General features: G+C 40.7%; 1 long non-coding RNA gene across 1 annotated transcript in view; it reads left to right on the forward strand.

Annotated features, from left to right (window-relative positions):
* LOC309855761 overlaps window positions 1-16,774 on the forward strand; it is a 106,070-nt gene extending 89,296 nt beyond the window's left edge. The window contains exon 4 of the long non-coding RNA XR_014306979.1: window positions 16,652-16,774. This is a non-coding gene — a long non-coding RNA (uncharacterized lncRNA). The remainder of the gene's footprint in view (window positions 1-16,651) is intronic.
* Window positions 16,775-17,578: the final 804 nt, after the last annotated feature.

The following is a 17,578-nucleotide window of genomic DNA, read 5'->3' on the forward strand; positions in this document are numbered from 1 at the left end:
GTCAGATGCTTAACTGACTGAGCCACCTAGACACCCCTAAAGATTTTATTTTTAAGTAATGTCTACACCCAGCGTGGGGCTCCAACTCACAGCCATGAGATCAAGATTTGCGTGTTCTATCAACTGAGCCAGGCAGGTGCCCAGAAAGAGTTCATTTTTAACAAATAGTTTCAATTTTTACACTGAAATATCTGATCCATTTAGAATGTGTCCTGGTTTGTGGTATGAGGAATGGATCCAATTTTATCTTCCGTTTGGAAGACTGAAAGGCTAGGTGGCATATCGGAATGAACTGTGGTTGGGGATATGAGTCAACAGAATTACTGTTACATTTCATTCAAAGAAGACACAATTAGACCTACCGCCCCTGTACCATCTGTTATACCACTGGTATTTACGCACTGTTCTTCCCCCTGATGATAGGAAGTACCACTCAAGGAAGACTTGTGGTCTAGTCATTTCTCAGGGTCAAGCTGACTGTATATGAATAAGGCAGGGAATGTTGAACCAAAGATGCTCTTAATTTATCTTATTTGGAATTAGGATGTTGGTAGCACTTTTATAGTGTGGTAATACATTGAGATCTGCTTTCTCAGATACTGATTAATCGTTATCTGTTGATTTGAAACTCTATTGGAAAACTAAAACTATTTTATTTTATTCTTTTTAAGATTTTGTTTGTTTGAGAGAGAGAGATAGCAACAGAGAACATGAGTGGGGAGGAGAGGGAGAAGCAGACTTCCCACTGAGCAGGGAGCCTGATGCTGACTTGATCCCAGAAACCCAGGATCATGACCTGAGCTGAAGGCAGATGCTTAACCGCCTGAGCCACCCAGGTGACCCAGGAAACTAAAACTATTTTTACAGGATAATTGGTAATAAGCAGAATCATACTGACAGAAATAGGAGCAGCAAGATTTGATGGAAAAGAAAGGCAGGAAAAGTTCTGGAGAAGGGAGTCATGGGGCACATAGCTTTGCCCTGGATGGTTCCAGGTTCTTCTAACATTTTGATCAGAATCATTGTTCATGCTAAAAAAGAAAAAAATATTAACCAAAAAAAGTTGGTCCCGTCATCCAGCAGTGTCTTTCATAAAATGTACGTTGTGTTCCTTGATTTTCACCACCTTGGTCCCCACCTTTCTGTTATATAAAGCCTACCAACCTTCCCACTCACTTCCACACCAATATTGTGTTTGAGGTGCTTACAAGAGAAGTCCATCTTGAAATTACTTCCAGTCAGCTTAGGTCAAGGAATAACTGAATATATCTGAGAGACTGTCACTGTAATGAGAAACATATACTCCTTTGGGTCAGATGACTTTTATTGAGAGATAGTATTAAGAAAATAGTCACATAAAGAAATTCTCCATTTTTCAGAGTATAATGTGTCAAAAATGATTGTACTACTCGTTATCTTTTAACTAATAACTCTTAAGAAAAATACCATACAGGGGTGCCTGGGTGGCTCAGTTGTTAGGCATCTGCCTTTGGCTCAGGTCATGATCCCAGGGTCCTAGAATCGAGCCCCGCATCAGGCTCCCTGCTCAGTAGAGAGCCTGCTTCTCTCTCTCCCTATGCCTGCCGTGCTGTCTACTTGTGCTCTCCCTCTCTATCTCCCCGTTGAATAAATAAATAAAATTTTTTTAAAAAAGAAAAAAGAAAAATGCCATCTAGAATTTAGTACCAGGAAAAAATTTGTTTCTGTGTAAGAAGTGGAGGTGTTGAGACAGCAGGAGCTATAGATGGGGTTTTTTGGCTTGGCTTGGCTAGTCTCAGTTCTCAGGATACTCAGAAGTAAACTGAATGCTCAACTGTGATAATTATTTCATCCCTAGTTCCTGAAAAATCCTCTTTTCCTATCTCTATTAGAGTTTTGAAAAATAAAATTTATTTATTTATTTACATTTTTAGTAATCTCTGCACCCAATATGGGGCTCAAACTCGTGACCCTGTGATCAAGAATCACATGCTTAGGGCGCCAGGGTGGCTTAGTCAGTTAAACGTCTGCCTTTGGCTCAGGTCATGATCTCAGGGTCCTGGGATCCAGCCCCGCATTGGGCTTCCTGCTCGGCAGGAAGCCTGCTTCTCCCTCTGCCTCTGCTGCTCCCCCTGCTCAGTGCTCTCTCTCTCTCAAATAAATATACAAATCTTTAAAAAAAAAAAAAAAAAGAACCACATGCTCTTCTGAGTAAGGTAGACAACCCACAGGAGGATATTTTTATCTTTACTTATTTATCGTCCTCTAAGTCCAAAATGGAGAAAGAAAGACCTTTTCCTCTATTGTCCCCCCCCCCTTTTTTTTTTCTTATTGCATCTTGAAACTTGGACCCTTTCACTCTCCAATCATCTTCAGTTGTGGTACATTTGTCTGATGCCATAAGGAGATGCAAGGATCTTTTGAGAGTGGGGAGTGTTGCTCTAAGCCGCTGGGAAGCTCGCAGTAAGGGTAGGTAGGAACGAACCAACGAACCAACGGGTGGAGAACGAAAGGCTTTAGGCGGTGTGTGCAGCAGAGTGATCGAGGTATTGGGGCTGGGTCAGAACTAGTCAGTGAAGCAAGCTAGTAAAGTAACAAACGAGAACAAATAGTCACCCAGAGTGCTCTCACTTTCAGCGTTCCACTCCGAAGCAACCTGCTTCTAAGTTAAGCTTCCTGTAGTTCTCCTCTCCTTCTTGCCGGGGCAGGAGTCATTCCTGCTTTGACATTGCTTCGCCTCTCAGTGCCTACTGCTTTTCTGGCACCCACCACCTCCTACTGGATTTGTGAGCAGTTGTCCTTCCCTCCCTGACGGCAGTTTGTTCACCTTGATCACCCAGAGTCTGGCTCCATTCCTGGACTGTGGAGTCATTCGCTGCGGAATAATGAACGTCCTGGTGAATGATAGCGCAGACGGGGGTCCCCATTGTCTGGTCAGTGCTGACTGGTTTGTCACACTAATGGGCCTGACTGTTGGCCTGTAAAAGAGGTGAATGCCCTGAAACCACACTTTCTACCATTTTAATTGTCCCAGAATTCGAGTCCCAGTAGGTCTCATGATCTTTGCAACTTTGTACAGAATGGAACAACCTTGGGGTGGCTGAAGACCTAGATTGTTGCTTTGGAAGCTGTCCTCCTGAGCCCCGGTAGACATTAGGCCTTGGGGAAGGAATATTTTTTCCTAGGCCACTGTCACACTTAGTAATTGGTGTGCCAAGGAAAGACTGAAATGCCTCTCCTTTCCATCTCTAAGTGGACTTCACTTTAGACGGGGTGAAAGCTTTTGTTTTGATTAAACTTTGCCAAGATCTCTATTCAGGGAAAGCCACCTGTCCTGCAAAAGTCCATTTTTTTCCTTACAGTGGGACAAGTAATTGGGTCTTTCTGATTGTCATTCCCCAATTTTGCCACAATTCTGGCTCTCTCGGTGTGGCCAAGGGACTTCTTGCTGAAGTCCCAAATGAATGTCTCCTCACATTGACATTCATACCCAGAGTCCCTGTCGCAGGAGCAATAAGGATTTTATATTTGTCGTACTATTTCTGAAGATCTCCACAGCCCCCATTTCCTTGTACGGGGCTAGCCATGTGCACCCGTGTGAAGTTGACTAGCTTGTGAGTGGTCCTCACCTCTCTTCTACCAAAGCTTCACGCCTGTAGGCCCTCAGGTAGTCAGACTGCCTCTTTCTTCTGTATCAACACGTTTTGCAGAAAAGAACCTTATATAGGTCATTTCTTATTTGCATGAGGGCATCAATGTCATCTTTTTATAGGATTATTATCATATTAAGTCTTTTTAAAAAGATTTTATTCATTCACTTGACAGAGAGAGAAAGAGAGGCAGGCAGAGGGAGAGGGAGAAGCAGGCTCCCCGCTGAGCAGGGATTCCCGACGCGGGGCTCAATCCCAGAACCCAGAGATCATGACCCGAGCTGAAGGCAGACGCTCAACCAACTGAACCACCCAGGTGCCCCCATATTAAGTCTTCTATCCATTTGCTGAATAAATGGCTTTCTGCCGACTGCCTTTTCTTTTTTTTCCTTCAAATTCAGCTATCATGAAATAATTAGTGGAGAGATGAGAAGGTAAGCAGCAATTCTCCTGGTACCTGCCATGTCAGGCCATTGCATATTCCATCCACATGTCCTGTTAAATAGAAAATCTAGAAATAGGAGGCCAGATTTCCTGAACCTCAGTGTAATGGCTTATATACCTCAAAAACTTGCTTAAAAACACAGCATTTAGGGGCTAAAGATAATGTTCTCTAGCAGAGCATTGCCTGCCCCCTCAGGAATGTCCTCATGATTTAATTGATCACTGCAAGCTGGATATTGGTCCAAGACGAGCGAATGCTGCTGTGTCATTGAAGAGAGGGTGACTGCCTGAAATATGCGTCCTGAAATATGAAGTTGGGGCAATGGACTTATGAGTCCATGAGTCAAGGGATGTGTGCAGCTTCTAGAAGCTGGAAAGAGCTCCCTGGAACTTCCAGAAATTTAGCCCTTGCTAACACTTCAAGTTTAGGACTTCTGACTTTCAGAACTGTAAGATAATAAACATGTTGTTTTAAGCCACCCAGTTTGTCATGATTTCTTACGGCAACCACAGGAAATGAATGCTTGATTACTAGGTCTTGCTGTCTTGTATACCTACAAAAGGAGAGCTGATGGAATTACAGTGCCATGCTAAGGAAAAAACAGGAAAATGTGGCCATTTGGTAGGTACACACTTAAACAGTGTGTGTGTGTGTGTGTGTGTGTGTACACATATGTAAAATTCAGACCTGTCAGTTGCAGATACGTAGTTTTGCTTTTCACCTCGAAATCGGATCAGATCTTAGATCATCTTTAGAAACCATGAGAGGGATAAAGATACACATTTACTGTTCACCTAACTCAGAACAGAGGCTCTAAAAATAGAGTTACTGTGGTATCTGGTATCTCTCCACTAGATGTCAGCAGAGACAACGTCAAGGCTCCTACCGGCTGCGTCAGTCTTTTCCTGGGGTAGCATTCCTGATGAAACAAGAGCAAAAACTGCAGAAAGGACATCATAATTGACATGTAAAATGCAGACGGGATATAATAAATATGCTCCATTTGGGGGGAATAAGTACAAAAGTACATATTCATAGTCTGAGTCCTCATTAGGCCAAATGAAATACTGCCAGCTCTTTCAAACGGTTTATGGTGGCCCATTGAGGGTATGTGGGGCATTTCCCAGTGGCTTGAGGCTTAATCTGTACTTTTTGCTCTTTTAGACCACACTTCACCTAGAAAGCTTCTTAGCAGCCTAGCTCAAGGGAATTTTATTAATTGGTTTTGTGTAAGTTAGATAATTTTTGTGGCTCTTCTGAATACCTGTTTCTAGCTGCCTTAGGCTTCATGTGAAAGAAGCCTTTGTGTCTTCAGTGATATTTAATTTGCTTATTTAGAAGCTTTAAAGCACTTGCCCTAGATCCTACCTGCTTTCTGTTTTCAGACAGACTGGCTTCCTTCCGATGGACTACCGCTCTCCCTTTAAGTTCCACTTCTTTTGGTTTGCTCCTGGGTCAGACTGGGTGGATCTGGCAGGAGAGAACAGAAGGGTCAGACTCTATTAAGGATCATAGCAAAGGTTAAAGGCAGTGGTGGTGTGACATGACTCGTGTGCATGGCATTGGAGTCAAGAGAGCAAAAATAAAAACAACTGAAAAAGTAAAGTAAATTGAATTTTGCGTGTGTGTGTGTGTGTGTACGCGTGCGCCAGCCATTTGGTTGATTCCCCAGGGGAAAAAAGAAAAATCACAGATTTTTCCATGGCATGTCTGACCACAAATCACTGAAGAACTGAACTGCCCATTGATTATAGAATTGGCCTGGAGCAGTGAATTGGGTCAGAGCTCCTAAAGCAGGTTATATCAATACCAAATACAGTGGGAAGTTGTGGCCTCTTTAATTCCTCTTATTACATCTCAGTGTCATTCGTGTCATGTGGTCTCCGATAACACACTCTCAGATCATCTTTGTTTAACTTTAAGTCATCTATAGCTTAACATTCTCTTTTCAATATTCCGAGGACTCAGTGACCCCACCTTCCATCTGCAGGCTTAAGCTTTATATGCCAATAAGGTAAGCAACCTCGATGAAATGGATGCATTCCTGGAAAACTATAAACTTCCAAAACTGAATCAGGAAGAAACTGACAACCTGAATAGACCAATATCTAGTAATGGGATTGAAGCCCTGATCAAAAACCTCCCAAAAAACAAGGAAGAGCCGAGGACCTGATGGATTCCGTGGGGAATTCTACCAAACATTCAAAGAAGAAATAATACCTATTCTCCTGAAGCTGTTTCAAAAAATAAAAACAGAAGTAAAACTTCCAGACTTTTTATGAAGTCAGTATGCCAGTATTGCCATGACCGGGGCCAAAATCAAGAGTCAGTTGTTCAACCGACCTGATCCCTAAACCAGACAAAGACCCCACCAAAAAGGAGAATTTCAAACCAATATCCCTGATGAATATGGATGCTAAGATTCTCAACAAGATCCTAGCTAATAGGATCCAACAGCACATTAAAAAGATTATCCACCATGACCAGGTGAGATTTATCCCTGGGATGCAAGGGTGGTTCAACATTTGCAAATCAATTAAGGTGATAGAACAAATCATTAAGAGAAGAGAGAAGACCCACAGGGTTCTCTCAATTGATGCAGAAAAAGCATCTGACAAAGTACAGCATCCGTTCCTGATTAAAATGATTCAAAGTATAGGGATAGAAGGGATATTCCTCAACTTCTAAAATCTATTAAAAACCCATAGCGAGGGACGCCTGGGTGGCTCAGTTGGTTAAGCAGCTGCCTTCGGCTCAGGTCATGATCCCAGCGTCCTGGGATCAAGTCCCACATCGGGCTCCTTGCTCAGCAGGGAGCTTGCTTCTCCCTCTGCCTGCCATTCTGTCTGCCTGTGCTCGCTCTCTCCCCCTCTCTCTCTCTGATAAATAAATTTAAAAAAATCTTAAAAAAAAAAACCCACAGCGAATATCATTCTCAGTGGGGAAAAGCTGGCAGCCTTCCCTTTGAGATCAAGAACACGACAAGGATGCCCACTCTCACCACTCTTGTTCAACATAGTATTAGAAGTCCTAGCAACAGCAATCAGACAACGAAGAGAAATAAAAGGTATTCAAATTGGCAAAGAAGTCAAACTCTCTCTCTTCACAGATGACATGATACTTTATATGGAAAACCCAAAGATTCCACCCCCAAAGTACTAGAACTCATACAGCAATCCAGTAATATGGCAGGATACAAAATCAATGCACAGAAATCAGTTGCTTTCTTATACACTAACAATGAAAATACAGAAAGGGAAATTTAGAGAATCTATTCCATTTACTATAGCACCAAGAACCATAAGATACCTTGGAATAAACCTAACCAAAGAGTTAAAGGATCTGTACTCAAGGAACTACTGAACACTCATGAAAGAAATTGAAGAAGACACAAAAAGATGGAAGAACATTCCATGCTCATGAATCAGAAGAATAAACATTGTTAAAATGTCTATACTGCCTAGAGCCTTCTATGCTTTCAGTGCCATCCTGATCAAAATTCCACCGGCATTTTTCAAAGAGCTGGAACAAACAATCCCTAAATTTGTATGGAACTAGAAGAGACCTCGAATTGCTAAGGAAATGTTGGAAAAGAAAGACAAAACTGGGGGCATCACGTTGCCTGATTTCAAGCTTTACTACAAATCTGTGATCAGCAGGCTTAAGCTTTCATACTTTCCTCCAGAGCTTGAGATATTCTTCTCCCCTATGTACTTTTTTTAGTGATCTTTTAACTTCTATCTATTTTTCCCCCTTAAAGATTTATTTATTTATTTTAGAGGGAGAGAGGAGGAGGAGGAGGAGGAGGAGGAGGAGGAGGAGGATGAGGAGGATGCGCAGAGGGAGAGGGAAGGAGAGAGAATCCCAAGCAGGCTCCCTGCAGAGTGTGGAGCCCGACTCAGGGCCCAATGCCATGACCGGGCCAAAATCAAGAGTCAGCTGTTCAACCGACCGAGACATCCAGATGCCTCTAACCTCTATGCATTTTAACATAATTTCAGAATCAGTAATATCTACACTTAGTGCAAAACCTAAACAGTAAAAAATAAGTAAGTTTAAAAAAAATTTAAAAACTCAAAAAGTGAAAAGTTTTCTTCCCATCCTAATCCCAGGCATTCAGTTCCCTTCCCCCCAGAAATAATAACTAATATTAATTTCTTGCTTATTCTCCAAAGGCATTCTAAACATTTATACAATTCAAGCAATAACATGCTTTATATGCTCTTCTACACCCAACGTTATCATTTAATATTATTTTGGAAGTAGTTTGTATTGTATGCATAGAAATGCTTGATTGATCGATAATTTGTTGACAGACATCTAGATGGTTTCCAATCTTTGGCTATTATAGACATCGTTATAATACATATTTTTATAAAGTCTTTTTACACATGTGGGAGTATATCTAAAGCATAAATCCCCAGATAGGGAATTACTGGGTTAAAAGGTAGGTGCACTTTTAGTTCTTACAGAAATCGCCAAATTGTCTCCATTGAGATGAAGAGTTATTAATCCCATCAGGAATGTATGGGATTGCCTATTTCCTTACTGTTTTGTAACAGAATGTATTATCCTAACCCTTTATCTTTCTTTATCTTGGGTATGTTATAGATCTATATATTGTAAAGATTTTATTTTTTTCCATTTTATTTTATTTCTTTTCATTGTTCCAGCATTCATTGTTTATGCACCACACCCAGTGCTCCATGCAATATGTGCCCTCCTTAATACCCACCACCAACCTTCCACCCTCCTCTCCTCCAAAACCCTCAGTTTGTTTCTCAGAGTCCACAGTCTCTCATGGTTTGTCTCCTCCGATTTCCCCCAACTCACTTCTCCTCTCCTTCTCCCAATGTCCTCCATGTTATTCCTTATGCTCCACAAGTAAGTGAAACCATATGATAATTGACTCTGTCTGCTTGACTTACTTCACTCCGCATAATCTCCTCCAGTTGTGTTCATGTTGCTACAAAAGTTGGGTATTCATCCTTTCTGATGGAGGCATAATACTCCATAGTGTATATGGACCACGTCTTCCTTATCCATTTGTCCGTTGAAGGGCATCTTGGTTCTTTCCACAGTTTGGTGACTGTAGCCATTGCTGCTATGAACATTGGGGTACAGATGACCCTTCTTTTCACTACATCTGCATCTTTGGGGTTAATACCCAGTAGTGCAATTGCAGGGTCATAGGATTTTTAAGTAATCTCTACACCTAACATGGGGTCCAAACCTACAACCCCAAGAACAAGAGTTGTGTGCTCCCCTGACTGAGCCAGCCAGGTGTCCCCATAGATCTGTATGTTCTAGATTCAGCTTGCATTTCCCTTATGAGTAAAAATGAACATATTACATACATTTTAAGAGAAATTTGTGTTACATTTTTTGTGAATTATCTATATGTATCCATCGACCAATTTTTAACTGGGTTGTTGATCTTAGTTTTATTGATTTGTAGGAGTACTTCACATATTAAGAAAAGTAGTCTTTTGTCTTTGTTGTATATTGCTGTTTTTTTCCAGTTTGTCTTAATTTCCTGATTGTGTGTGTGTGTGTGCGCGCGCGTGCGTGACACAGTAACTTTAGATTATATCGTCAAATTAACCAGTCTTTGCTTTTATGGGTTCTGGTTTATAGGGCATGTTAGGTCTTACCCCTCCCTGGAATTATTAAAAATTTTGGGCACCTGGGTGGCTCAGTGGGTTAAAGCCTCTGCCTTCGACTCAGGTCACGATCCCAGGGTCCTGGGATTGAGGCCCGCATCGGGCTCTCTGCTCAGCAGGGAGCTTGCTTTCCCCTCTCTCTCTGCCTGCCTCTCTGCCTACTTGTGATCTCTCTCTCTCTCTCTCTGTCAAATAAATAAATAAAATCTTAAAAAAAATTTTACCCATATTTTCCTCTAGTATTTCTATGGTCTGCCATTTCAGATTTAAATATTTAATTCAAAAATAATAAAAATATTTAATTCATTTGGTATAAGGAATGGTGTGGTGATTTAATTTCCCAAATATACTTTTTAACTTCTTCATAAAGTATAAATTTATACTTTTTAACTGTCCCCTGGTTATGTAAGTGATAGCTGCTCATTTTAAAAACCTTAGAGATACAGAAGAGCAGAAAGAAAGAAAAATCACCTATTATTCCATTATTTAGAGGTATCTACTGTTAATATATTTTCTTTCTTTTTTTATGTATTTATAGAAACATAGCTTCTTTTCTTACAAAAGTCAGGATCATATTATATATACAGTTCTATATCCTGTTTTTTTTCTTTTTTTTTAAAAAAGATTTTATTTATTTATTTGAGAGAGAGAGCGAGAACATATGGGAAAGGGGAAGAAGGAGATGCAGACTTCCGCTGAGCAGGGAGCCCTATGGGGGGCTTGATCCCAGGACCGCGGGATCATGACCTGAGCTGAAGGCAGACGCTTCACCGCCCGAGTGACCCAGGCGCCACTGTATCCTGTTTTTCTTCAACTTAATATTATATCATGAGAAAATTTCCCATATCAAATGTGCTTATTCTTGAAATCTGAGTGCTTTTTTTGTCTGAGTCTGTCCCATCTGCATCTATTTTGAGGCTTAGTTTAAGAGCTCTGAAGTGATAGAAACTACTTTTGTACAAATGGTTATGATTATTCTTTGGGAAGTCTTATAATTTTTGATTGGTATCTAGGAAATGTTCATTGGTAATATCATGCTTTTCCTCCCATCATTCAAATTCTTGATTAAAAGTTAAATGTAAATGTGCTTATTTTGAGACCAAATTCTGTTCTTTATATAATGCTTCAGGAATGAGTCACAGTGACATTTGTCTGATATCTATTTGATTATATATATGTGTGTGTATGTGTATTTTTAAAGATTTATTTATTTATTAGTGAGAGAGAGTGTATGAAAGCATGCATACTCATGTGTTGGTGAACCAGAGGAGGAGCAGAAAGAGAGGGAGAAGGGAAGCAGACTCTGTGCAGAGGGCAAAGCCTATCATAGGGCTCTATCTCAAGCACTGAGATCATGACCTGCGCAGAAACCAAGAGTCAGATGCTTAACCGACTGAGCCACCCGGGTGTCCCATTGGTAATATTTTGATATAATATCATTTGACTACTTAACCACACCAAATCATTATTTTCTGTGATCTATTTACTATTAAACTTATCTACCACTCAATAGGATAATCATCTAAGAGTCACCTAAACAGATAATGCATAGGGAAAATGGTGTGGTAAGATTCAATTTCTAATGTGTGTATCATAAAAGTCTTCTTGGAACAAGTGGTATATAACAAGTGGTTGGAATCTGACAGGTAAAAATAGAGGTGGGAGGGTGCCTGGGTGGCTCAGTGGGTTGGGCCACTGCCTTCAGCTCAGGTCATGATCTCAGGGTCCTGGGATCGAGTCCCACGTCGGGCTCTCTGCTCAGCGGAGAGCCTGCTTCCCTCTCTCTCTCTCTGCCTGCCTCTCTGTCTACTTGTGATCTCTCTCTGTAAAATAAATAAATAAAATCTTAAAAAAAAAAGAAAGAAATAGAGGTGGGAAAGGCAAGACATTCTGGCCAACGGAATAAAATGTGCTAAAATCCGAAAGTGTGGATGGACTGGGTATCTTCTGCAAATTATCAGTAGTCCGGTTGGGTTGGTGCATAGGTTGTGTGAGTGGGAATAGGGAGATAGTAGGTTCCAAAATTAGCCTTGTAGGGGCCTCTGGGTGGCTCGGTCGGTAGAGAATGAGATTCTTGATCTTGGGGTTATGAGTTCGAGTCCCATGTTGGGTGTAGAGATCCCTCAAAGAGAGTTAACTTTGTAAATACAAAGCTTCATGAAAGCTTGGAAAGACAGACTGAGTGGTTGCTACTTCTCTAGGCATTAGAGTGATAAAAGGCTTTGCCTTTTAAGTATGAAGAATGAGAAGGATATACAAAAGTAAACAGAAGAGTATGTTGTCTTCTCCTTTTGTAGCCTTCACCCTGCCTCAGCAGTCATGCTCTTATGGCCACTCTCGTTTCATCCACAGGCTCCATTTCTGCCATATCATGTTGATGGACATCTCAGACAACCTATCATTTCATACATAAATATTTCAGTATGTATCTCTAATACACAAGGATTCCTTTTTTTAAGATTTTATTTATTTGTTTATTTATGTGTGTGTGTGAAAGAGAGAGACAGAGTGAGAGAGAGCAGGAGAGGGGAGAAGGTTAGAGGGAGAAGCAGACTCCTCATGGAGGTGGGAGCCCCATGCAGGACTCTAGGCCCACAGCCTGAGCTGAAGGCAGTCGCCCAACCAACTGAGCCACCCAGGTGCCCTAAAATATAAGGATTCTTTACACAAACATAACCACGATACCAAACCATAACCACACTTAAAAGAACCCACAGTATTTCCTAAAAATAATTTAAGGGTTTTGAAGAAAGCAGGCCATGAACAGGGCAGTGCTAACCCCGAAAAGAAGATGGCTGCCTTTCCAAGTATAAAATGCTGCCTTATTTAATTGAAAGAACTTGATGTTGTGTAGAGAGTTACCTAAATGCAGATAATGGAAATGAACCATTTTTTATGAGTGGCGAATGCTGTAAGTCACTTCACTGACACAAAGTCATTAAGAGATTTTTTTTTTTTTTAAAGAAAGCTTGTGATTATATCAGAGCCAGAGCTCTTGGAAATGATGTTTCTCAGAAGGGAAAATGGCATTGTCGATTTTCATTAAAATAAAGCTGACAAAATAATTTTTGAACCTTTTAAAGTCTTTCATGGAAATAACAGGGGTCTATTTCTTTGGCTCTTTGGCATCTTTTTTCCTGGAACTGCCCAAGAAAGAGTGGGTTTTTTTTTTCTTTGTTTGTTTGTTTTAAAGACTAAGATTAAAGAGAGAGAATAAAAAAGAGGAAGGAAAAAAATGGCTTTGTATCCCAATAAATTGTGTCCTTCTAAAGAAACTGCATTATATTAGAATAGATTATTCTCTGGGGGTTGGTTGGAAAAAGGCTCTCATGGTGGAAATGCAGTTATATTATGTTGGATGTTGATGGAGGGGAAGGCCATCGAAACCCAGAAGCCTGTTTATTCCCCTGGTGCCTTCATCCGTGTGACATTAGCCACCTGGAGCCCTGTTTGTTCAGTTGCCCATCTGATAAAATATCCAATCTCCTCATTTCCTGTGCTGTGGAAAATTATTTTATTCAGCAAGTGACGGAACCCTTCTTTGGAATGGAAATCGCTGATGTATTTGAGACCACGTATTTGGCACAAAGCAAGGATGAGTCTTAGGTTCTTTTTTTTTCTAGCAGACCTTGCCCAAAGCCTGCTGATTAAAAAAAAAAAAAAAAAAGACAACAGAAGGTCTGAATGGGTTTGGTAGAGTGGAGTTTGTTTTAGTAGGTAAATGTTTTCTTTATTTCAAATTTATTTTCTGAAGACTTACTCTTCTCTAACAAGCTGGAAGAGGAAAAAAAAAAAGCATCTGTTAGAACAACTGTTTCTACTGCTAAATTTTAATTGTAATTCAGCCCCTCTGTGAGGCTTTGCCATTCTGATCGAAAGAGGACAGTTGTGAGTTATAGTGAGAGGCTGATGTGTGCTGAAGGACTTTCAATTTGAGTTGGATACAAGTGGGATACACATACTTAAAAAAAAAAAAAAAACACCCTGCACTTCCTTTGAAATACAGTATTCCCAATGAGAAATAGAGGCTTCTGAGTGTAGGAGGCAGAACTTGGCACCTATTTTATCTTTCCTTAAATTCTTGTTCAAACAGGCTTGCTTTCAGTCTTTGGGTTATGGCTTGTTCTCCATTGTTCCGTTGCTGACTACATTAAGCTTCTGCAAACCTAGTTCTCCCAGATTAGAAGGTTCATTGGTCCTTCTGTCTAGCACGGAGCAAGAGCAAACATTGCAGCAGATTAGACTAGATCGATGTAAACTCTGGTAATATCGCCTTTATCTGTAGTTAAGACTTCCAGCCATCTTAACTGACCTCTCTGGAAGGTGGCCAGAGTCCGCAAGGAAACAAAGAACGCCTTTGGGAGTTTGAAAGAACTATCCCAAAGACCATGGACTTTACCTTTACCATCAGGAGAGGCAGTCAGATTCTACCTTTAATCAGTAACCTTATTTTGTACACCATTCTAATAGACCTCATTATCTGTCTTGCTGGCCCACAGCAAATTAGATGAGAGTGTATCAGCGGCAGGTCCACTACGAGCCAGAAGAAATAATGGCCGAAAGTTTGAATTCAAAGGAGGAGTCTAATTTTAGAAGATATATATATATAAGCTGAGAAAATCTCAGCAGTCCGAGACCATTGAGTGAAGGCGCAAACCAGCATGTGGGCCCACAACGCCTTGAGTGCCTCTCTGCTTTTAAGAATAGGAAATATCAGAGGGGGAGGTAGATGGAGGGCAGGGATGAAATAGCTAAAGGGGATTAAGAGGTAGAAGCTTCCAGTTATAAAGTAAGTAAGTCATGGAGATGAAAAGTACAGCATAGGGAACGTAGTCAATATTGGTGTCTACCCTTTTCGTGGTGAGCACTGAGTCATATATAGAATTGTGAAATCAGTATGTTGTACACCTGAAACATTATAATATCGCATATGAATTATACTTCAGTAAAAAATAAAATATGTCTATTCTTAAAAAAAAAAAGAATAGAAATTGTCTTGCCTCTCTGTATGTATTCCCAGCACACAGCCTGTAACACTCAGCTTGGGGCGCCTGGGTGTCTCAGTGGGTTAAAGCCTCTGCCTTTGGCTCAGGTCATGAGCTCAGGGTCCTGGGATCAAGCCATGCATAGGGCTGTCTGCTCAGCAGAGAGACTGCTTCCTCCTCCCTCTCTGCCTGCTTCTCCGCCTACTTGTGGTCTCTGTCTGTCAAATAAATAAATAAAACCTTAAAAAAAAAAACCCCAAAACAAAAACAAAGACACTCAGCTATTTGGAGAAGGTCGACATGAAAGCAGGATCCCAGTATAATCCAGTATTGCTGGATTAATGCTAAACTCAACTCATCAAAAAGTAACACGATTATATTCCTCATCTGATTTAGAAGGCCGGGAAAAAAATTCCACCCTAAAAAATTAAGTGAAAAGCACTCGAGTAAATATCTGGATACAGGATTGCAGAACTGTATGGAAGGTTTACATTTAACTTTATACGACACGACTGAACAGTTTTCCAAAGTGGCTGTGTCATTTTGCATTTCCACCAGCCATGTTTGAGAGTTTCTGTTGGCCTATGTCCTCGTCAGCCCTTGGTATTGTCCATTTTTAAACATTCTAATATTCTAATAGATGCACAATGGTATGTCATTTTGGTTTTAATTTGCATTTCCCTGATTCGTAATGTTGAATCTCTCCATGTGCTTATTTGCCATCTGTAGGTCTTTTTTTGTGAAGTGTCTATATATTTTGCCGTTTTATGTTTTAACATTTTTATTTAAAAAAAATTTTAAAAGATTGTATTTATTTATTTGACAGAGAGAAAGAGAGCACAAGCAGGGAGAGCAGCAGGCAGTGGGAGACGCAGACTCCCCACTGAGCAGGGAGCCCGACATGGGGCTCGATCCTAGGACCCTGGGATCGTGACCCGAGCCAAAGTCAGATGCTTACCTGACAGACACCCAGGAGTCCTTATTTTGCCTTTTTAAAAGTTGGATTACTTTTTCCACATTACTGAGTTTTCAGAGGTCTTCATATATTCCAGGTCTAAGCCTTTTATCAGATAAGCATTTACTGAAATGGAATGAAAACTTTTGTTCATGCAAAAACCTGTACACAGGTGTTTATAGTGGCTTTAGTCATAATTGCTGAAAACTGGAAATAATCCAACGATCTTGCAACTTCTGAATGGTCAAAAAAATTGTAGTGCATCTACAAAATGGAATACTAATCAGCAATGAGAGGGAAAAAATACCCGATTCACATAATATGGATGACGCTCCAATGCTTTATGTGTAAGTGGAAGAATGCAGGTTCCAGTCGCTATAGACTATCGTGTTTCCATTTATGTGACATCCTGGAAAAGGTGAAACTATAGGGACGAGAAAAGATCTGTGGTTTTCAGGAGTTCATGGGGTCAGGGGATAGAGGTTGCCCACAAAGGGGGCAGCAGGAAGGACATTTGAAGGGTGAAGGAAGTATTCTATTTATTGATTTTGTTCGTGGTTTGTCAACACTCACAACACTAACATCACAAATGGTAAACTTTACTCTTGAAAATTATACCTCTGATTTTAACCAATTTTTATTTAAAGTAAACTTCCCCCAGTGTGGGGCTTGAACTAGCAACCCTGAGATCAATGATCGCTTGCTCTACTGAGCCAGCCGGGCACCCCCGTACCTCAGTTTTTAGAAAGGAAAATAGAAAAAGACGTGGGCGTATCAACAAGAAGCAAGCTTCAAAATGTTGGAAAATAAAAATAAAAACGGGCAAAATGGTGGAAAATACACTATCGTGGCTACGTCTTGGGGGTGTTCAGGGAGCTAGTGCGTGCAGTTCACCATCAGAACTCTATAAGAACTTAATCTTGTTTCTAGAGGAACACGAGTTAAATTATGATCCCCTGGATTTTAATTTGCAGGGAAATTGTGAATGCAGCAGCATTGGGCCTTTGCTTAGCAGTGAATTACTCATGTGATAGACAGAGTCATGGTAGAAGAAGCGGGGAGAGAGGAACAATTGTGAATAAAGGACCATCAGCTTCTCTGGTTTCTCTTTATTTCATACACATACAGAAGCACACGGACACACACAGATGTACATGCTACCTTTTCTTCCTCCTCCTCCTCTTCCTCACCAGTGTATCAGTCCATCCTTCATACTGAAGCCAACTCTTGTGATCCAGGCCCACATCCAGCAGCCCAGCCTCCCAGCTTTGCTATTTTTTCTATGAACATTCCCTACCTGTGTGAATTTGCTCACAGTTGTCTTTTTGCCCCATGACTTCCCTGATCTCTGCTAGGTGAAACTGAACCGATCTTTCAAGATCCAAATCCAAAGCAGCCTCCTTTGTGAAGCTTTACATGATCACCCTGTTGCAAAGTGAATTTTCCCTCGTTGTACTGGGTAGAATCACAGAAAATGCTTATTGCAAGTAGAACAGAAGAACCAATAGTCACATTACAGATGCCGGATAAATATTGAATGATGGTCCCAGACTGTGAGCTTTGTCTGTGGAGTCAAGAGCTTGGAGATGCCACATGGCCTGGGTTTGAATATCAGCTCTACTATGTACCAGTTGTGTTATATTAAACAAAATTATTTAACCTTGAAGCCTCAATTTCTTTATTTGTAAAATGGAAGTAAGAATAGCACCTACCTGGGGTCATCGTAGGGAGTAAATGAATTACTCTGCATCAAGGGCTTGGCATCTAGGGAACCTCGTGTAAATGTTGGCCATCATTATTTTCGGAAGCAACTTTAATCCTTCCAACTCATTCAAATCAGATGGGACTAACTACGTTAATTCAAAGGGTGTGTTGGTTTGAAGGGGCTGTTACTGTTAGGA

This window comes from Mustela nivalis (genome assembly GCF_964662115.1).
Source record: "Mustela nivalis genome assembly, chromosome: X".
Lineage (NCBI taxonomy): Eukaryota > Metazoa > Chordata > Mammalia > Carnivora > Mustelidae > Mustela > Mustela nivalis.